This window comes from Phodopus roborovskii, unplaced genomic scaffold (assembly GCF_943737965.1).
Source record: "Phodopus roborovskii unplaced genomic scaffold, PHOROB, whole genome shotgun sequence".
NCBI classification, from domain to species: Eukaryota; Metazoa; Chordata; class Mammalia; order Rodentia; family Cricetidae; genus Phodopus; species Phodopus roborovskii.
In genome coordinates this window covers 82,514-106,027 of record NW_026126581.1, presented here as the reverse complement: position 1 = coordinate 106,027, position 23,514 = coordinate 82,514, and the positions used below count along the sequence as shown (strand labels likewise).

Genomic DNA, 23,514 nt, shown 5'->3' with positions numbered 1-23,514 from the left:
AAGACCATTGGATAGGTTCAATTCCCAGAACCCACATAGCAAAACACAAGTGTCACCTGCTAGGTGCAAACCTTTACATGGCAATATAATGTCATGAATAAATTGGCTTTGTCTTGCTGTAAATTCTGGTACAGACTGCATCTCAATAATGGCTTTCTCCTCTAAGAGACCCATAGCTTTTTGTCATGGAGCACACTCCAAACAGTCAAGAATCAACACCTTCTGCCTTCCACCTCCCACTCGCAGGAGCATGCTGGAAACATGCAATTATGAGGTCAATGAGATCGAAGTCCCTCCAGGCACCAGGAGCTGGGCAGACACAGACCAACCAGCCTTTTAGATCATCAGCCTCAGTCTGATATCGTCCTCCTTCTCTAAGCCCAGAACTCTCTAAAAAAGAAGCATTTACTACACTTATGCAGAGACAGTATCTTAGATCAAGTAATCTTACATCAAGATTAGTGTGTTGAAAACGTGATTGAAAGCCACCAGACTAAGCCAGGGTGGGTGGAAAAGCATCGTACAAGCCGGCGCCCCTACCCACTTCCCCCAAACAGCTCTGCCATGCTGGGCTCTCCAGAAGACCCACTCAGGCATTCTCGCTAGCAGGCAAAGGTAAAGGCTAGATTCTAGTTTTAATTCCTCCCCAGGGTATTGGTCCTATATGCCACACGGCCTGTGTTCTGCACCATTATGTTTCCATCCAGGAGGATCATCTCAGGGCAGTATCTTGTTGGAAATACATTATTATGTGGATTCCCTCACCGAAACCTGATTTTTTTTCTCTGGCGGATAAAGAAAAACTAAACAAAACAAAGGTTAGATTTGTGGCAGTCAGTCCAAAACCTGAATCCACAGTATGCCACCAGAATATAGGTTACTCTAAATCTTGGGTCCCTCTAATTCTGCACTAAATGTAAAGTATATTTCCTGATGGGAACTGGATGGAGAACGCTAATATGAATATGTGTATAACCGGGGAATAGGAAAGCAGGGATGGTGTATGTTCAAAAGTTCTGTGTCTAAGGAGCAAAGGAGGCAATTAAAGAAAACACAAAGTTGCAGCCCTTACTCAGCCCCAGGCTCACTTCACCCTGAGAAAGCATGTCCACCCCTCCACTGCCCACCCCTCTGTCAGCGGCTGGGGACAGGTCTGGGCAAAGTATCTCTCTACATCTTCTGCACAAACAGGACAAGGGAATAAGAGTTAGTGTCCTTGTGTTTTACTGCACATATCCTGTCTAACTGAAGTAACAAAGCCTGGTTATAATCCTTGAAAAAAATAAAGACCAAGATGACTTTATATTACCTAAGTTCCTAATGTTCTGATTTTATCTAAAAGGAAAAACTAGGAAATAAAAGTATTTTAAAAGTAACTTCTTAAAAATTTATCTTCTATAAATTAAGTGACACTTTATAGGGAAATAACAGTAAAGCAAGCAAAGAGCTCCTGCACTTTTCAATTCAGATAGAAATTTCTCCTACCCCCTACTGAGAGGCCCAAGTGCATACTCTAGCACTGTGCCACCCCCATCTGTGGAGAAATAAATAAAAGCAATGTTACTTCATCCTTCTTGTATTACTCCTTGATTCCAAATCTAGTTGAAAATCAAACCTACTCGCTGAGATGCACCTTCATTGTTTTAAAGGATAGCTTTTCGAAAATGAAGATAGCACCACCAATGCACATTTAGAGAGGACTAAGGCTTGGGAGCCAGAAGACATCTGCTTCCCCTTCAGGATTCCTGGAAAAGACATGTAACCCAAGTCATTGTTTAGGAGTTGACTGGGGATTAAGAATTTAATACAAATCAGATGCAGAAGACAGATTGTAAACGAGAAGAAAAAAAGAAAAAGATATCAAGTTGATGGGTCATTCATATTTTTCCCTCCTTTAAAAATGAATTGAGTAAGTTGTCTGGAGCAGATAAAGATTTTAACATGTAGAGAAGGCAGGATTTTCCATAAGGAGGTGAGGCTCTCTCTCTCTAGGAAAAGGCTTTCCCCCCACACACCCTCCTCCCTGTGAGGTTCCACCTTCTGGAAAACACAACTTCTTTCCCACTTTTCCTGGAGGGACAGACCTCAGTCTTAGGAAGCAAGGGGTTCTGGAGTGACTAAGGTCACTGAGACCTCTTTGGACTGAGACTCACTTGTAGCTTTGTAGTCCTACTGAAAGACCTAAAAAGTAATGTTAATGATGGACTAACCTAGAAACCAATATCTGTTCCTTGGAATTTGCTAGCTTCCTCTCACAAGGCCCTGAGATAAGAAGAATTCACACTGCCCCTCCTTTCCTGTGAGTCAAAAGGTGATAAATAGTGTCAAGAGATAGCTGTAACTCTGGTTTGCCCAGACAATATTAATTAGCACACCTGAGGCCCTAAGGTCTGCTGACCCTAATAGGGAGACCATCCAGCCTCCAAGGGTCATGTACTCAATGGACAGAGGGTCCCACCCCCTCCCCAAGCTTGTGGTTTTGCCTTTAAAGACACCTGGGCCCAGGGGAGGGGGCTTCTCCCTAGCCTGCATGCTGGATTAGCCTGTCTGCACAAATGTTTCCTGTTCATTAAAGCCTCTTGCGTTTTGCAGCAACTGGACTGGACATTGAGTTCTTGGGGTATCGACCAAACCTGGAAGACTCCTCATTCTGAGGGTCTTACACTACATGTTAGCTTTCCATGTCCCTTTGGGGTGGGGGAGGGGCACCACAGATACCCACAGCCTCTGACCCTCTGGAGCTGCTATGTGATAAACAACATCTGCAGGGCCATACATGTATTGGAAGAACCAGATGTTTCTGTGTAAACTTAAATGAAAACATGCCAGAGCTGGCGGTTCCCAGATAGAAGGAGAGCAAGGCACCAACATCCAGCGGGGTCCTTTGAAGACAGTTTCCTTGAGAAAAAAAAAAAAGTTCGATGGGTTCCTAGCCGAGGTTCACAAATTGCTTGTCACTGCCTTATCTCCAGACCGGACATTTGAACTTTTTTTTTTTTTTCATAAAATGTTAGGTAGTAATCATTGCATCCCCTCCCAGAACGCTCACTTAAGCTGAGGTGAGGAGACATTGAAATCTAAGGTCTCAGAGCCATGTGATTCCTGCCTTTATTACATTTATTTTGCTGTTCTGGGGGGCGATGCGATAGTGCTTGCAGGCATTTGGGGAGTAGCACCAGATACCAATTTCTGTGCTCTACTGAGCATTGATTGGCTCTTGCCTATGTGGTCTGGCAACAGATTTGAAGACTTGGTTCTCCATAGTCTCCCCACTCTTAGGAAGAACTAGAAACAAAATGATTTCACTGGAAACACCCAAGAGGCAAACCCCACAGCAAGAGGCGAGCCTAAAGGGAGGTGAGACTGGGAACAAGGGGAGGGGGGGGGCGGGAAAGCTGTCACCTATCTTCAGAGGCAAGACTTGTGGATGGCTCAAGTTTGAAGCTGGTTCCCAGACTGGGGGCCCTAGCAGGATTCAGGTGGCACACTGGTGGTTTCCTGTTTGTGTCAGGGGAGAGTTGCATAGAATTTCTACCTGGAAGCTTTGTATTCTCCCAGACCTGGCCTGAGAGCAGCTGCACAGGACTGAGAAGAGGGGCAAAAATGCAGAGGGTGTGAGCTGGTGGAATCTGTGGACCCACCAGCCCTAAGCTAGACTTTTCAGAGAGATTGCTTGCATTTGTAAAAAATTGGAAGTGCAGCCCGTCCTTAGGACACTTAAGCTATGCCCCTGTGTGTCCTCTAAAACACACTGACCCCTGTTGGGTGAGGAGTTTTTTGTTTTGTTTTGTTTTTTAAATGGAACAAATTAAATTCAGCTGGATATTTCCATTATTAAACCTGATTTTTCCACTGGTTAAACATAATCCTTTAGTAGCTAAAAAATGTTGACTTACTGAGCACTAAGTGGCAATTCACACCATAAAGAAACTAGTGTAAATTGCTTACCATTCTAATTGCTTCAAGTTTACCAAAGAGCTGCTGGATCCCTTTAGTCTGAAGCATTTTCATTCAAATTGTTGAAACAATTACCAGGCTTTTTAAATCCCACTGTAATTTGCTCTTCACTTTTAGGTCTATCCTATTAAAAAAAGAAACCCCCACGATATATGTCTGTCTTCCTCTTTTAATTGGGGTAATGTAGCAATCAAGTTTTTCTCCCCATCCCCCACCCTGGTCAGTCATCTTTTCTTCACTCTCACTCCACTTCCCCCCCCTCCCCCAAGGCCTTGAGCCCTCTTTAGCTGGGTGTTCCCTGGTATTGAAGTCTAGAAGAGAGGGGGCTGGCTTGCCTGGGCAAGTGCCAAAGCCCCATAGTCTTGGAGTCACAAGCTGGCAGCAGATGCTCTGGGAGACTGCATGCTGGCCCACCAGCTGAGCCTGGGCTCAGATGCCTAAAGCTGCACATGTGGCCCTCTTGTGGGGGCCTTCAAGAGTGGGGGGGGGAGGCTGAGACTTCCAGGCAAGCAGGACCTGGGTTCAAATCAGAGAAGTGAGGGTGGCTGGCGGGTGGCTGGGAGGACCAGGACCCCAAGTCCTTGAACAGGGCTGGGTAGAGGATTGTAGGTCTCCAGGGGTCTTGCCTACCTATTTTCCTCAACCAACAAGGAAGTGACTGCCAACTGCAAAGGCAAAAGTTTTGTATTGCTAAGAACCGAACCGAACCAGCTGGGACCTCACTCTAATGGAAGAGTTAGGTGCCCGTGTATACTTACAATTGCAAATCATTTTAAAGGGAAAGGGTGATTTGAGAATGCCAGTCTCACCCGATAAGTTTTCCAAAGTTACAGAGATTTCATAGAGAACAAACTTTTTACAAGGCGGAATTGTTTAGAACACCTGCAAGTTTTGGGAGTTTTCTTTCTCTAGGAATGGCAGGCTTAGTGGCCTTTTCCTTAAGATAATGGGGGGCAGGGAGCAGTCTGCACAGTTGGTGGTGAGCTCCTCCTTTGTTCTTTTGTTTTCCAAGAACAGCTCATGAGCTCTGCACTCTCCAGACTGGGAGTAATCTATATCTTTTTGGCAGAAACTCTTGTTCTTTCTGATTTTTCCTTCTTACCATGAGTTTTGTATATTTTAGTTATTCATTTTCCCTTACATTGCATATCTGGGAAACCCAAGTACAGGGCAGGGAAAACTGAGAAGGAAGGACAGACCCCCCCACCTCCTAGCTGCCACAGGTTGGAGGGGCATGGAAGGGAAGAGGAGTCTGCAACCAGGACTTGGTCTGCTATTCCAGCAGGTGAATCCTGAGGGAGCCAGGGACAAGGTCTCCTGCTCCTCCTTGGCCTAGCTTTCCCCTTCATCCTAGCCACAGTCCATGGCCTCGGGCTCCATCTGCAAGTGTGTTTGCAGCTACTGTGGCCAGCAGATCAAGGACAAATACCTCCTAAAGGTGGGATGGGGATGGCACTAAAGCCCCAGAGCTGAGGCTGAGGCTCTGGTGACAAGCTGAGCCTGAGGCCTGAGGCCTGAGGCTCTGGGGACAAGTGCCCCACCCCAGGTCAACCAAGGCTCTGTAGACCCTCTCAGCAAAGGAGTCCACTCCAGAGCCCACATCAAGGAGGAGAAAGTGCAATAAGGAATCATTAGGATTTGGGCCTTGTGAAACTGTGTACAGACAAGGGTTCCCCAGGTGTGTGCTGAGGGCTTGGCAAGGAGCCACTTATCGATCCTGAAACAAGTGCCAGTTGCCACGGTTTTTGTTTACCAAGCCTAGACCTAATCTTTACATTCCTGTACTCTACAAACTGGTCTCTCCTCTCCAATATGTGCATGTTGTTGTCTTCTTAGAGTAGTCCAGGTAGGTATATTAACTGATTCACCTTCTCCTCCTCTCCCTTTATGACTAAAAAACACTGTAAACTGAATTTAACTACCTCTTATTTGTGTTGTAATTATCGTCATAGTCTTGAATTTATTTACAGATATCTGCAACCTTCCCAAAGCAAAAGTTTATACAAGGTTTTAGAAGCCCTTTGGTACCTCGCAGACCTTGCTGAGCACAATGCTGTATGCCATTGCTGGGGTTTGCAAATCCAAATACAAGTAAAGTTAGACACACATATTAAGAGTCTCAGTCAAAGTGTTTCACATGGTGGATTCAGAGTTGACTGATTCACTGTCTTAATTCTGTGTAACCTTTTCTTTTAAAATATTGTGCACAAGGGGTAAGGAGGGATTTGGAGTTCAAATTATGTCGGGCTGCATTTACCCGTACCATTGCAGGTAGGATCTTGGTACCATGTGTCCTTATCTGAATACACCCAATCACTAAGACCAGGAGGGGGGAAATTTCCTTTGCCTCTAATATCTTGCTGAGAATGCCTACAGATGTTTCTGGAAGTTTTAGACACTATTCCACTCTCCCGTACATGGCAATCTGACCATTCACCATGGCTGGAATGCTTCTGTATTTTTCCTTCTTGACCCTCAGGTTGAAGAGTATAGACTCTGTAGATTCTCTGATAATTTCTATTTTGAATGTGTTAACATTCCTTATTCCCGTAGTCATCTCAACTTGTTTATTAGTTTGTTTCTGATACTGGAGACTGTACCCAGTGTGCTAAGTACATACTCCACCCCAACCACATCTGAGTCAGTGTTTTCATGTTGAGTTACTTTGGTTTTGCCCTTTGAGGTTTTCAACCTGGAGTGTGTATGTGTGACTGTTCATGTGTATATCTGGAATCTCTAGATAACCTATAAATATCTTAATATGTGACATAAGAAAAGAGCTATTGAAATTCCGATTTCATTTATTTTCAAAGAAAACTTATCTCCCTTACTACTACCAATTAAGACAGTTTTGTTTCTAAAACAGGTGTCAATTGTGTCCCTATCTCAACTGCTTACCATATTGAGGGGGAAAAATAATTCCTGTTTCACTTTCACACTACTTAAAAGCTTACATCATCCCAAAGAGAATGATGATAAGTCAATTTGAGGTCCCCTGCTAAGACTCCCTGTTTGTCCCAGACACTATGGGACATGCTGCTCCCACTGTGGGAGGGGGGAGGCACACCCACTCTACTGATTGGGTCTACAGGGCCAAAGGCAATGTGTATCTGAGCCTGCTTTGTCATCTTTTCTTGCAAGAGGCAATGTCAACTGGAGAGGCATTTGCCCTGGTGGAAGAGAAAGTCCTGTGCAGAGTGCATTTCAACCACAAGCTAAATAGATTAAAAACAGAAGTGGAGAATGGTGAGTAGGCTCAAGACACCTTTATGTGTTTCAGAACAGTGAATGACGAGATAAAAATCAATTCCACCCCAAGCTCATTCTAATGTATTATTTTAAACAAGAGGGAAAGTCATCAGTGCTTCCTGTTAAAGGACTCCATCTGTTGCTGTGCCAGCAAGGAGTGGCCTCTGTGAGTTCCACTCTGCACTCTGTGGCAGCAGCCTAAAGTTTGGATTCAGCTTTATTTCTGCTTATTTGCCTTCCTAACACTGGCCTTACAGGTACATTTTTACCATATTTCAGGCAGAGTGCACCAGGCAATAAATATTATCCCTTATGGTCAATTTCCAGCATATTTTTAAACTGTTCCATGAGGAGTTAGCTGTGACTTTGACAATTGTAGGCTTCAGAACTTGAATGTGAAAAGTCCCTAGTAATGTTGTAACTGGACATTTGAATTCATGGCAGGTAGCTATGAAATCTACGGTAAGAGGATAATTACAGGGGAAAAAAAAATAGATGGAAAAACTTTTGGGAGGCTTGCCAGCCAAGTCCTATGCTGGGAATCCTATTCATACCATCAACTCCTCAGCCACTCCCATAGCTCTCAATGTAGTCAGACTCAAGAGGCAAAGGAACTACCCTGAATTTACACCAGGCAGATAAATAAATTCTGATACAGTGTTACTGGATCCTGGAGCAACCCATGCTCACTAAAGAAGGACTTAGGTGGCCCAAATTGCCCATTACTGCCCCTGGTGCTGCGGAGGCCCACAAGCTGAAAAGAACACCCTGGACCTTCCGAAAAAAACACTCTTCCAACCCTAAAGTCCAGAGTCTTAACAGTTACAACCATTTTCCCAGGGGATATCTACAAGGGCCTGTAGTCTACAGCCATATTCTGCACCTCACTCTGCCATCTGTCCCTAAACTTTCCATCCCCAAAGCCATGCTATATGATGTCAGAGCAAATGTCATTTCCTCCAGTGAAACCCCAGCCCCTGCAGTAACTCACTACTCAAGGTAGAACTGCAGGAGACACATCAGTGCCCAGCAGACCGCTTAATGCTATCTAATTTTTTTTTTTTTTTTTTTTTTTTTTTTTAGTTGCCCACCCTTCCACCCTCCTCCATGGAAATTAATATGCTGGTTCAGGAGGTAAGGAGAAATACAGGGAATGTCCTTCCACTGTTCTTCCTTTAGGGAGCAGCCAGTCTGGGGAACTGGCTTTCTGTGGTGCTGCTGTTATTTGGAGCAGTGTGTTTCCATAAAGAGCAGCAATGAATTGGCTTCCAGTGACTGAATCCAGGATTGAGACATATTGAGGCATTCAGCCTATGGAAAGCATGGAAAACTTCCAGTCATGTCCACTCTGTTCCTTAAACATGTGACCTGAGACAGCTACAAGTGAAGCTCAACACCAATTTGTCAATCATTAAAACACTGTGAGGTGAGGGGTTTCATTTGTTTGCTTTTAGCTTTTAAACTCAGCTTTGAGATTCTCGGGGTGAACTTCTAAATGACTATATCATGTCACAGAGTCAAAAGTTTGAAGACCCCTGCAAGGCCATGGTGATGATCTGAATTGTTAGCCATTTTCTCCCCCTTTCCTTATTTTGTTAAAAATGTAGATTTTAGGTCTCAGAAGGTGTTTGCTGCTGTCTGAAGACCTGAGCTTGATACCTGGAATCTGCAAAGTAGAAGGCAAGAACTGACTTGTGCAGACTTTGCTAAGACCTCTACACATGTGCTATGATGCAGGGATGCCCGCATATACACACACAAAATCAATAAATGTAGGCATCTTGTCTGTTGACCTGAAAAGGAGGCCACACCCCTTTGAGTGTGATTTCAAGCAGAGGGAAACTGAAAGAGAGGAGCTTGAGGCATTGCTTTTCTTTGCATGCTCTGGTCAGCTGATTCAGTAGGAAGAGGGGGAAACTCCCTGGCAGTTCTTTGCATTTTTCTGTGTAATTGTCCCCAACAAACATCATTGGGTCTAGTCATGTAATTACATCATCACCTTCATGTAAATACTCTATAAAACGTCACTGAGGTCTTGGTAAATCTTCCCCTTGAGCTAAACCTTGGTCATGCATATAGGGACATCTGGTATCAATAGTTTAGCAAAGAGAGAAGCCAGGAGAAGGAAGGGACATCCTTGGCAATGCTTCACAGGGATTTTCTGGCCATGAGCCATTACTAGGTTGCTATAACAAGATATGAGAAAGCCTTGATGCCACCTTCCTTCCACACACCCACATACTCACACACACACTCACACACTTACATGCATATAGTCCCTCTCACACATTTTCCCTCTTTCCAGAAACCCAGCCCTTCTCCACACCAAAACAGCTCCTCAACTTACATTATTCTCCCTTGGTCCACTATGTCTGCCAACTAAAAGTAATGACCATCCATCTCCCCAGGTGGCCCCTTTCGAACTCTGCTACCTGAATTGAGAAGATGGGAAGGGACCATCCAACACTTTCCCTGCAAATATGCAAATTTCACCCCAATTTCCAGTAACTCAGTCCCTATAATCCACCAGATGCAAGCAAATCTTGTAACAATTTCTCAACCACTGTGGTCTATTCCACTATTCTTGGACTGTGGCCTTGTCTGGCAACAGACATGAATGTGAAGAGTTCTGTAACAGCCTTTGTTTTCCCAGTAGAGGACTTCTACAACAACACACAACATCTTGTTGAGTAGGGAGCTCCTGCAAACTACTGTAGACAAGGTTGCCATTGTGTGTGTTGGGGAATATGGGTAGGCATAAAAAGAAGTCTCTGGTGGTGCTGAGGCCCTTCTTCCACCTTTGCACTAACTGTGACAGCTTTGCTTCTTTCTGTTTTCTAGTGAGCTTTAAAAAGAACACACTTTATGTTATATGTAGCAATATGGTTTAACAGATAAATAACACTGTAAGATGATGGGACTATATGATTTTGGGGCTCTTGGGTTTTTGTTTTTTCAAGACAAGGTTTCTCTATATAGCTCTGGCAGTCCTGGTACATACTCTGTAGACAAGGCTAGCGTCAAACTCAGAGATCCACCTGTCTTCTGAGTACTGGGATCAACGGGGTGTGAGCCAACATGCCAGGTCTGATTAGTGTCTTGAACAGAAAGGAATGGGAACACTTTAAATTAGGAAGCCTCTCTGTCCAAAACAATTTTTTAAAAATAGATCACTTTTTCTTAGTGAGTCAGTGTGACAAATATATTTGATTACTTATCACATCTAATTTCCAGTGTATTAATGGTCAATGGGACTTCTATAAGCCAAAAAACAAAAGAAAAAAAAACACTACAAGCAAACAAAACCCCCAAACTTTCACATTTATGCCTCAAAGGAAGAACAAATGTTGAATTCTTTTGGAGGTAAAAGTGGTTCTTTCTACTTAAACACTCAGAAAATTTAATCTGCCACAAGGCAAAACAAAACAACTATGATATAGTAGAACCTAGGAAAAATAGTTTTATATCCCTTTCTATGACTGCTGACTTTTGCCACTAATCTAATTATTGAGGAATGAGCCTGTGAGAATTAATTCTATGTATTAATTGTTGTGGGGTATTGACTAGAGAAGAATGCTCAGACATGTGTTTAAGCCAATACAAAGTCTTTATCACCTAGTTGGCAAGTACACTGGGTGTTCAGGATCCTGGCGTAGCACTGAGCCTTTTAGGGATGAGTTTTAAGTACAAAAATCATGTCCTGGGTTGACATACTTCAGTTAACAAGAACAGTTAGCCAGTAGTATTACTTCAAAAGCCAAAAGTAAGGTTTTTATATATAGAGACTTTCCCAGTACTATGAACTTTGATGGGTCAGATCTTTGTTTTCATTTGGGTTGGTGGTGCTGTCTACATACTGAATTTTATAGTCTGAATGACACTTCCATCATAGAATCAGTTGGGTTAAGGACTGGGAGGATGTTACATCAACTTGTTAATGCTGTCCTCCTTTGAAACAGTGGCTAAACTTCTTTGATGCTTCCCTTTTAGGGCAAAAGGATTCCTTATGCAGTTATTAGCATCAAAGGCCTATTACTAACACTACCCCCAATCTTTTACTTAACCCTCTAACCATAACCCTATCCCTCAAACTGTAACCCCAACACCTAAACCTGAGCATAGCCATTAACCCTAAGCCTGAGCTATAATCCTAATCCTTCAATGATAAAGGGGCCCCTAACGGAAATACTAGGCCCTAACTCTAATGCTAGCCACAAACCCTAACCCCAACCCTTTAATGCTAACCCTGAGTCCTTATCCTAACCATAACCCTCTAACACTAACCCCTAACACTTGCCTAACCCTAACCATAACCCTCTAACTCTGTAAACTAACCCTAACCCCTAACCATCACCTAACCCTATCTATTAAGGCCTATGTAACTTAACAACCACTGATAGCTGGATACTGCTCTTTACTTTGAAGGGCCTGGGAGGCTTTTGTTTGTTTTTCTTAAAACTGCTATTTCTTTTCACAGAGAGTGGCTGTGCTCTCTAATTTCTTGCCATGCCTACTTACACTTACCACAGATACTTGTGTGGACACACACACACACACACACACACACACACACACACACACACACACATTCTTTTTCACAAGCCAATCTAAAACCACTACTTTTTCTACTCCCAGAACAGACTAGTCAGTATTACTAATAATTCCATGAGTAACAAGTATGACAATCAAAACTACCTGCTGTCTTAGTTGACAAGCACCTGTCCCACCATTTCAAAAGAAAGCTCCTACAGGGCAGGTCCCAGTATGAGTCAGAAAGGATACTCTGCAAGTGGTTGAACTACCTGCAGGCTGTGCTGTGTGTTCCAGGTCCCTAGCTTCAGTGAAGTGTCATCTATGGCATGATGGGCTTTGGTGATTCATCTGTCTTTGAATCATATCTACTCCTATAAGTTTCTCCTGGACCACATTCCTAAAAGTAACTCCAATAAAACTCATCGGTTCACCAAATTGGTCTTTGGCATTAACCATTATTCTTTGGTCTGTTGTGGATTCCCTGTGTAGAGTGAGGTGACTTGTGTGTTGCATTTCAGAAACAGTCTTGTCACAAAATACAAGTTAACAACTGAGGCTAACAAAGGCAGAAGCCTTCTCCAAAAATATCAAAATGCTGGTCATGTATACTTGATTGTCTAGGCTAAGCATCTCCCAGCATCTTGGCTATGATCTGGTATGGCAGTTCTATGCTCTTGAAGCATTCTTTACCCTCTTTCCAGAGTGTCATTGCGGAACTTTGCATGTGGATACTGATTATTGATTCTCTGGGTTTCAGAAGTTTGAGTGTCAAGTTGCACATGAATATTTCTAAGAAAATGTTCTTTCTTGAAGGAAGTCCTGCAGTTCTGTGATAGGGCTTGTAACATGATATTATATTTTCAGCTATGCTGGGCACATTGTAGAGAAAATATAAAGCCATGGTGTTGAGCAATATGCCAACAGAACAGAGGTAAGGACTTGGTGTTCTTATGACTGGAATTGTTCACTCAGACCAGGGCAATAAGAATAGGTGAGTAATGCTTCCCTTGTGCATAGTGAAAGCATTTGAAGTTGGCTGGTTTCTCTTCTTCCCTCTTCAGGAGTAATATTTGTATAGCCTTGAAATATGTTCAAGGCATTGAGCATGTATTTGGTGGGTGCATGCCTACACTGTTGCAATCCAAGCAAACCTGTCCCTGCCTCTGACCCATCTGAACATGGCAGGTGTATGTACCCTGGCCCTTTAAAAGAAAGATTCCACCCACTCCCTTTCTCTCTTTCCCACTGTTCCTCTGAAGGGGCAGATAGGCCTTTTCCTATCTTTTTCTCTTCTATCCTCTCTCTGTCTCTGTGTCTCTTTACATCACTTCTCTTTCCTCCCCCTCAATAAAACTTACAATATGAGTCACATCTACAGGTCTCTGTTTCCCATCACTTTCCTGTGGAACCTGCATGTCCAGTTTATACAGCATACAGTCAAACAGCCCAGGCAAGAGCAGGTTCTTGCCCAAATGGCTAGTCTTGCCCCATTAACAGCAAATCCCATATTGAGTTACTTCAATTCCCATCTTTCTGTCTGAAGTAATTAGTCTTGCCAGGAGCAGTTGTGTCGTATTGTCATGAAAAACACTAAAAAAAAAAAAAAATTAAATGACACATTTGCAGGTTTTTGAAAGATTTGAAGCATATCTCTGTATTTCTAGAATACTTGACTATTATAGATTACCTTCTATAATCTGTATTTAACTGTACGTTACACTTTTAAATGAGCTGTATAAATACAATTCCTAAATAAGAATAGAAATGTACATATAAAAATGACCTTAAATTTGTAGCAATAAACCAAAATCTATATAAATACCAAACATTAATATCTATAAGTTCTTCACTCTTAGCTCTATTATCAAATCATTTCTTTTTTTATTTTATTTTATATAACAAAGTTATATTAAATGGTAACAAACATTTATACACAATATGTGGGAATTTGGGAATCGTTCTTTCCAAACTACTTCCTATTGGTATCGGGCGCTGTCATGGGGAATTCACGTGGTCTGGCGTGATCAAACCACATTAGTTTGGAAGGAATCCACATCTTTTCATTTTCTGTGGAAACAAAAATAGAAATTCTTTTCCCCAGTAATTTGTCCTTCAACTTAAATTTTGGAGTCAAAGCATTTTTTTTAATTTAATTTATTATTTTATATGTCCATCCCAGTTCTGTCTCCCTCCATGCCTCCCTTCCTCCTTTAATGCCTCCCTCCCTCCTTCCCTCTCTTTTACCCTCTCTGCCCTCTCACATGCACTTTAACCACCCTCCCCTCCCATCCCCCCACCACAATTCCATATGTAGGTGAATGCCATCCAGTTGGGGTCATGTAGATCTGATAGGTCATGTGAAGTAGGGACTAGGGCTTCTCTCCTGTGTCTAGATAAGACAGTTATCCCTCCATGGAGCATATGTCTGCAAAGTCCTTTTGTGCACCAGGGATACATGCTGGCTCCACTGTCTGAGGTCTCATAGACTGCTCAGTCCTTCTGTCTGAGACCCATATTCAGGGGGCCCTGAGTCAATCCCATGCTGGCTTTCCAGCTATCAGTCTAGTGGCCATTAGCTCATCCTGGTTCATGTAAGCTGTCTGTATGTGTTTCAGCCGCATGGTCTTGACCTCTCCATCTGCATCTGGGTTCTAGTTCGACTCAGTGTTTATGTATGGGTGTTTGATACTGTTTTCAACAAGCATTAGTTGAGGGCTCAATGGAGAAATTAGTCGTTGATCTCACTCTCCTGGAAGGGCATTTATGATAGCCTTTCCAAGGAAGCTCAGATTGTTAGCTGGGAGCAGTCTTGTAGTTCTCTAGACCATTCTTTCTGTTTAATTTTATCTTCAAACCAAAATTGACTCCCTCTTTTATGTTCTCTCTATGTCTCTGTCTCTCTCTCTCTCTTTCCTGTCTTCTATTCCCAACCAGGCTCAATCTTCCTGGTCGCACATGTTTTCCTTTCCTCCCCCTCATTTTCTCCTAATTCTCTCTACATTCGCTGCCCCCCCACTTCACCTGATCTCTGGGGGACTTGTCCCTTCATAGTTCTGTGTGGTACTTTATATGAATCTCTTAGAATATACCTTGTATCCTAGTTCCTCTGGTGATGTGAATTATAGGATGGTGATCCTTTGATCTAAGTCTAAAATCCATATATGAGTGAGTACATACTGTGTTCCTCTTTTTGTGACTGGGTTACCTCATTCAGGATGGTTTGTTCAAGTGCCATCCACTTGCCTGCAAATTTCAAGATACCATTATTTTTTTCTGCAGAGTAGTATTCCATTGTGTAGATTTGTAGATAATGAAGATGCCACATCTTCATTAACCATTCTTCAATTGAGGGGCATCTAGTTTGCTTCCAGGTTCTTGCTATTACAAATAGTGCTGCTATGAACATAGTTGAACAGGTGTCTTTGTTGCATGGATGTGAATCCTGCCTGTTTATACCTAAGAGGGGGGATTGCTGGGTCCTGTGGTAAACTAATTCCCATTTTCCTGAGAAACCGCCATACTGATCTCCAAAATGACTGTATGAGTTTGCACTCCCATCAGCAGTGGAGGAGTGTTCCACTTTCTCCACATCTTCTCCAACATAAGTCATCACTGGTGTTTATAATTTTAGCCATTCTGGAAGGGGTAAGATGGTATCTCAAAGTTGTTTTGATTTGCAATGCCCTGATATGTAAGGATGTGGAGCATTTTCTTAAGTGTCTTTCAGCCTTTTTGATTTCCTCCATTGAGAATTCTTTCTTCAGTTCTGTACCCCATTTTTTAATTGGGTTATTTGGTGTTTTGATGACTAGTTTCCCGATTTCTTTGTATATTTTGGAGATCAACCTTTTGTCAGATATAGGATTGGTGAAAATCTTTTCCCACTCTGTGGGCTGCCGTTTGGTCTTGTCCACTGTGTCCTTTGCCTTACAGAAGCTTCTAAGTTTGAAGAGGTCCTATTTATTAATTCTTTCTCTCAGTGTCTGTACCCCTGGAGTTATATTCAAGAAGCGGTGTCCTATACAAATTTATTCAAGGGTACCTCCTACTTTCTCTTCTAAGAGGTGCAATGTGGCTGGATTGATGTTGAGGTCTTTGATCCATTTGGACTTGAGTTTTGTGCATAGCGACAGACATGGGTCTGTCTATATGCAGTCTTCTACACACCATCATCCAATTGTGCCAGCACCATTTTTTGAAGATGCTATCCTCGCTGCATTGTATAATTTTAGCTATTTTGTCAAAAATCAGGTGTTCATAGGTGTGTGGATTAATATCAGGATTTTCAATTTGATTCCATTGGTCTACCTGTCTATTTTTATGCCAATACCAGGCTGTTTTCAGAACTATAGCTCTGTAGTAGAGCTTAAAGTCAGGAATGGTGATGCCTCCTGAAGTCCTTTTATTGTATAGGGTTGTTTTGGATATTCTGGATCTTTTGTTGTTCCATATAAAGTTGATTATTATCCTTTCAAGATCGATGAAGAAGTGTGGTGGGATTTTAATGGGGATTGCATTGAATCTGTAGATTGCTTTTGGTAAGATTGCCATTTTTACTATGTTTATCCTACCTAACCAAGAGCATGGGAGATCTGTCCATTTTCTGGTATCTTCTTTAATTTCTTTCTTTAGAGTCACAAAGTTCTTATTATATAGGTCTTTTACTTATTTGGTAAGCGTTACACCAAGATAGGTTATGTTGCTTGTGGCTATTGTAAATGGTGATGTTTCTATGATTTCTTTCTCTGTCTCTTTGTCGTCTGAAAAAAGGAGGGCTACTGATTTTTTTGAGTTTATCTTGTGTTCTGCTAGTTTGCTGAAGGTGTTTATAAGCTTTAGGAGTTCCCTGGTAGAGTTTATTGTGTTGCCTTTACTTTCTCTATTTCAGTTTTCAAGTCTTGAACTCTTTCCTTCACCTCATTAATTGTTTTTTCTTGGATTTCTGTACATTCCTTAAGGAATTTTTTCATTTCTTCTACTTTTTGTTTGTTTTTACCTCCATTTCTTTAAGGGATTTTCTCACATCTTCTTTGAGGGTCTCTATCATTTTTATGATGGTAATTTTTAAGTCGTACCCTTCTGCTTCCTCTGCTTTGTTGTTGTGTTCCATTCTAGTTGGTGTAGATTCCCTAAATTTTGGTGGTGTCATGTTTGTCATTCTGTTGTTAGGTGTTCTCTTGTATTGCCTTCTTCCCATAGCTTCTTCCAGTAGGTGTTGGTGGTGTCTCCCCCCCTCTCTCTATGGTACTTCCCCGATGGGCTTATGTGGGTCTGAGATTCAATATCTGTAGCTCTGTGTGTTCCAAGCTCTCTATGAGGTATCTCTGCACACATGGATCCAGGGATGGGGTCAAGGATGAGGATCCTGAAGAAGATGCCAGCAGGTACTCACAGTGGTCCTCTGGCCAATAGCTCTGGCCAATAGCTCTGGCCAGTAGCTCTGGGCAATAGCTGGTGGAAGAGGACAAGGACTGAGCTGGAAGTTGAGAAGGTTTTGCAGGATAGTTGGATCTCACTGGAAACTGGTGCTCTCCAGTTGAGACCTCATTCTTTGGCAGAGGCTAGGATTTGGGGGTCAAGTATCTTGCTCACAGGAACTCAGAGAGGACCCGCAGAGATAGGCGGATCTCTGGGAGGGACCCAGGACTCTAGCAGAGGACTGGAGGCCGGGTCAGAGACCCAGCCGTTGGAAATTAGGGGTGGTCCAATGTGGATAGTCAGGTCTTCTTTGTTCAGAGTTGCTCAGAGAAGTCTCCGAAGTAGGGTGGACGGTTGGCTCCACCCTCTGTCCCAGTGCTCAACCAGAGTGACAGGACCATGGGTGGGGTAGGTCACAGGGTAGGGGGTGGTAGGCTGGTGGTGGGGATGGGGGGGTGTATCAGAGCTCCAAGGGTGCTCTCAATGGGGACCAGAGACAGGAGCAGCAGGATCAGGAGTCAACCTGGGGAGTTCGAGCGGTGTAGGGGGTCAAATCATTTCTTTAAAGATATAATATGGATAACCATTCTAATACCAAATATGGCAAAGATTGTATTCATCCCATGTATGTCATATAATTTTTTTAAAATTCCATTCATAGTAGAAGCAAAAACATTTTTAAATTCCTGGATGACAATATTATCCACCATTGTTGTTGCAGTAGTTAACAAGTTATTTTAAAAATTGTTTTAATTAATTTATTTACTAGCTTAAAATGCAACATTATCCAGTAATTTATCTAAAGTTAAATCCTCAGAAAATCATCTCTGCCTCTTATCTTCTTAACTTTAAGTTGCAATGACAATATTTGGCCAGCAGTTTGGCATGGAGGTGTACTGCCAAACCGAGTTCAAGGGCTTCCTTGCCTGTTTCAACTTCTGTACAAACATACCAGCTGAGTCACACAGATGGGGAACTGACCTTGGATATACACAGTGACCTCCACTGAGTGAGCTAATGATAAATGTACAAATAGCGAATTCATTTTTTCATGTTCATTTTTCAGTTATGGAAGCTAGTACTAAAACATGAAAACAAGTATTTTTACACAAATGATGCATGATATATTTTTTTCAACCAAAGAACTACATACTCTCAAATTGTTTTACTATAGCCATAGAGTAAATATATAAATATACAGGATAGTTGAAGACTTCAAACACATCTCCTTTGGCCAAGTTATGAAAGGCTTTCCTTGTTCTACTAACACATTGGTGAGGAGAAGATATCAGTAATGACATCTCACTCAGGACAGCTTCACCTATTGGAAGTCATCAGTAAGAGTCATGACAACACAAATATAGCACTGGGATGAACTCTGAACTATTGGAACAAACAGAGACCAGTGAAATGTCCTTTTCTTCTACTGCCAAAAAGTCATGCACAACAGTATCTTCCAGTATAGACACTATTATTGTATTCCCACATATTAGTTCAATAGGCTGCTGTTGAGTGACTATCATTGCTGTACACCCATCTTTCTTCTTTCCAACATATTTAATAACATTATTTATATGCTGTTCTTTGCACCAATAAATTATTCAATATGATGGAAATGAAGTACAAATTTCATGCCCTTTTAACTGCTGAGCTATTTCTCTGGCCCCAAAATCTTTAGTCAGTCTATTCACAAATAAAACTAAGGGAGCATGTGAAAATAAAGAATTGAATATATTGAAAGGTATTTTACTACTTACCGTCATTGTGAAGCCTTTTAAATTAAGTGCAATACAGTGACATACAAAGCAGCAGCATGGATGGGATGGCATGCAGCACAATTCTCAAACTGTCTTGAAAGCCAAACCCCAAGAATATGTGATATATTTGAAGCAAGTCTCGCAATGCTCCAGTTAAAAACAAAACATAAAAGTTCCATTAAACAATATTCACAAAAAGATGACAAAAGAGAAAACTATCTGAAAATGGGCTGATGAAATGGAATCCATGTGAAATAAAAGAACCCCCCCCCAAGGACTAGCAAACACAAAAATAAACATTTTTATAACTCAAAAAACTACTCTTAAAATAGTTACATGTGAACTATTTTTAAGCTAATTGCAGAGACATTTCAACATGCAATGACTTACAAAATGTTACCATTTAGAAGTTTCTTCCCATACTCTTCTCTCATATACTTTTGCTCTTAAACAAATAATATTGATAAATACAGTAAACATTGATAGTTGACTGACGAATTTTCTTTGAGTTGTTGTCCACACACAATTTCCCTCAGAAGATTCTGAATCTAAAATACTTTTGTTTTAGGTGTCACAGACAAGTTCAGAAACAAGATTCCAGTACCTTGTCCCCCATATTAAGAACCCAGAATCTCTCAAACCCCAGAGGCAGCCCCTGCTTCAGAACACATCCTCAATTGGCATAGACCTTTAATCCCAATACTAGGTAGGCCAAGGCAGGTAGAACTTTGTGAGTTCAAGAGCAGTCTGGTCTACAGAGTGAGTTCCAGGACAGCCAGTGCTTTCTCAAAGAGGAAAGCATTCTCGAAAACAAAACAATCCAATACCAAAACCAAAACACATCCTCTGCAAACAATGAATTTATGCCAAAATTAGGTGATCCCATGGTATATGAACTGGAATCAGAACTCAGGCCAGAGAATTTGCTCCTCTTCACAAGCATCCAATATGTGTGAACCAGTTAATATCCCCTTTGGAAGGTAAGAATGGAAGCAATACAGAGCACATTCTATTGGAAACAATATTAAAGAGCTAACAGAAGGACTCTAAATCTTGACCAAAATCTCAAGAAACTGTACAAGTAAGAAAAGGGACTTCTTTTAGTAGGATATCAGTTCTCATGAATCCCTCAATGGGTGCTTTCACACTTATGGCCAAGCAGAAAGTCACATTAGAGTTACTACTAGTAACCACAGGACAGTCTATATAGGCTGTGTTGCCTCAATGTCCCCCTGGACTCCTCAGTGTTACCCCTCCACTTCTACCAAGTGCCCCCATACACCACCCACACTGGTGCTTCAGTGAACCCCAGGCTGCCTTGGTCTTCCTTCAGGTACCTCAGTGTCCCACAGACTACCTCAGAGTACCACAGGCAGCCTCAGTGTCCCACTCCAGGCTGTCTCTATGCCCACACCATCCTCCTCACCCCACATGCCCTCCACACACACACACACACACACACACACATGCCACAGTAGATTTCCCCAGTGATCTCCATCTCTGTGTCCCCCCAGACTGCCTTAAGGTCACCCAGGCTGCCTCATCCCACAACCCCCTGGCAGGCCCAGTATCCCCACCTAATATTGCCTCAGACTCATGCTGGTTCCATGGAAGATTCCCAGTCTGCCTTACTGTCTCCCCAAATACCTGGTTTTCCCTGGATGCCTCAGTCTCCTGCCATGCTGTTTCAGTATCTCCCTGGTTATTTGACATCCTATCCCTAACCCCACCCTTGGCTGCCTTGGAGATTGGCCCTAAAGTCTTAGTGTCCCACCTATCTCCATAGCCCCTGCTCAACACCCCCCCAACCCGGTGTCTTAGTGTTCCACAACACAGGATTGTCATAATTTCACCAAGGCTGCTTCAATGTCCCCAACCAGTCTGCCTCTGTGTCACCATGGCAGCCTCTGTGGACTCCCAGCATTATTCCTCAGACACTCAGTACCCCACTGGCTACTTTAGTGTTCCCCAATCTGCATCAGTGTGACCCATCCGACTTCTTTCATGTCTCAACTATTTGGCTTCCTAGTGTTCTCCAGGCTGTGTCACCACCACCAGCACCACCACGTGTCCCCACAGCCTCAGTGTCTGCCTGCAGTCTCATTGCTCCCCAGACACCCTCAAGGCCCCCAGCTCCCTGGGAAATACTCAGCATACCTTAGAGTCCCAACCCTCTGAGATGTCTTGGTTACTGTGATGATGACTCCTTGTTCTACCATCTGCTACAGTCACCACACCCAAGCTACCCGAAAGTTCCCACCCTGCTTCATTTTCCCACCACAAGCCTGGGTGTGTCACTAACGTCATTGTCCCGTACTCCACGCAACTCTTCCACGATATTCAACTGGATTATTCAGTGTCCCCCACATGCTGCTTTGCTGTACACCAGTTGCCTCAATACATAACCCATGACTGCCTCAATATGCCACTGACTACCTAGGTATCCCACTGGCTGCCTGTGTGTCTTCACCAGGTCTGTTGAGGGTGTCCCTCCATAATTCCTCAGTGTCTCCTCATGATAATTTGGTGTCCCATGGAGGGCTCAGGGTGCCAAGGTCTGCCAGATGTCCCCCCTTGTCTGCCTCAGTGTCCCCTCCCCCAAGCTTCCACAGTTTCCCCCAGGCTGCCTCTGTGTCCCCTAGTACAGACTTGTCTCCCTGGCTATGTCAGTTGAACCAAGGATACCATTGTGTCTCCTATGAATGCCTCAGAGTATCCTCAGGTGCCGAAATGTTCACACGTCCTACGCTCACCCACACCCCATTTGCCTTGTGGTCCCAAGTGCCTGTCTGAGCTTCTACCCAGCTGTGTCAGGGTCCCCCATACTGCTTTGCTGTATTCCCTTCTGCCTCTGTGTCCCCTAGGCTGCCTCATTTTCTCCCTGCAACTGGTTGTTTGGGGTCACCCAGGCAGCGAAGTGCCCCCCCACTGTCTCAGTATCCCATTGGCTGACATGGTGTCTCCACCAACTGCCTGAGTATCACCCAGGGGGTCCTGGTGTCCCTCTATGCTTCTGAATCACAGTCTGGCCACAATTACTTCAGTGTACCCATCTGCCTCTGTGTGCCCCTTCCACTGCCATCGTGTACCTCTGGCTGCCACAGAGCACCCAGCTGCTTCAGTGCCCTGAGTTGGTTGAAGAAAGATGTCACTCCAAAATGAAGTCTTTAGGCCTGGGTGGCAGCAGGAAAGTTCAGCTTCTGAAGGGCTACACCTGGAGAAGCAATACAAAGGCATATTTACTGAATGTTACTGTTGGGGCAACGGGTTTCCTCAACCTCCAAGGAAGTGACTCCCAACTGCAAAAGCAAAGAGTTTTTATTGCTAAGAACCAAACCATCTGGGACCTCACTCTATCAGAAGAGTAAGGTGCCCGCTTACACTTGTGAAGCATTTTTTAAAGGGAAAGGGTGGCTTGAGATTGCTAGTCTCAGCCCATAAGGTTTCCAAGGTTACAGAGATTTCATAAAGTTCAAACTTTTTACAAGGTGGGATTGTTTAGTGCACCTGCAAGGTTAGGGGGGTTTATTTCTCTAGGACCTGAGAGCTCAGTGGCCAGTTCCTTAAAATACTGGGGGGCAGGGAGCATGTCTGCACAGTTGGTGGTGAGCTCCTCCTTTGTTCTTTTGTTTCCTGAGAACAGCACAAGAGCTCTGCACTCTCTAGTCATTGGCAGGAACTCTTGTTTTTTCTAGTTTTCCCTTCTTGCCATGAGTTCCATACCTTTTAGTTATTAATTTCCCCTCACAGTTACACAGTTGTTTTTTTGGGTGAAAAAGTTCTTCATGAAAAAGCCCCTAATCTAATCTGCCCGATTTTATAAAGCATCATGGCCCTGTGACTTTAGTCCTTAGTATACCATTGGCAGTACCCAGTAATCCAACAGCTTCAGGTGTGCAAGAACCATCTATGACCAAAGGCAGTGCAAAGGCTGTAAAGATGCTCCAGAAAAACAACTCTATAAATTACAGAAAACAACCACTGATTCTCAACAATCACTGATTTCCATTAACATCTGTTAACAAAACAACTGTTCTGTTCTAAAGTTTTTCCTTGATACAGTGACTCTTTTAGACTCCTACAATGCTCCCTGACCCAGGGCTTCCTCAATGTCATTCAGGCTGCCTCAGTTTGCTATCCTTAGTGCCTCAGTGCCTCCAATCCCCACTGTTGCTGCAGCAACTACCATCTGCATAAGTTTCCCTGGGCTGCATGGGTGTCCCCTCCCCCTATTGTAGAACTGTTCCCCCACATGTCCCCTCCCCACCTCACCTGAGTGCCTTGCAGCTTTGGTGTGTCTCCCTCGGTGTCCCCCAGACTGAATTTGTGCCCCCTCAGCTGCCTTTGGATCTCCAAACCCCCGACTCCCTTGCATCTCTCCCAGCTGCCTCAGTTTCTCCACAGCTGATTCAGTGCCCATCAGCTACCCTGGTGATCCCCTGGCTGCCTCAGTGTCGCCCAGGATGTCATGGTATTTCATAGTGTCTCCCCCAAATGCCTTGGTGTCTTCTCTAATTGCCACATTTGCCCTCAAGCTGCCTCAATGTGTCCCAATCCTGCACACACCTCACATAATGGACCCCAGGCTACCTTGGCATTC

The 23,514-nt window shown here is 43.2% G+C and overlaps 1 pseudogene; it reads right to left on the bottom strand.

Moving 5' to 3' along the window:
• The window catches only part of LOC127236268 (protein regulator of cytokinesis 1-like), a 45,948-nt pseudogene that overhangs the window by 10,753 nt on the left and 11,681 nt on the right, over positions 1-23,514 (bottom strand).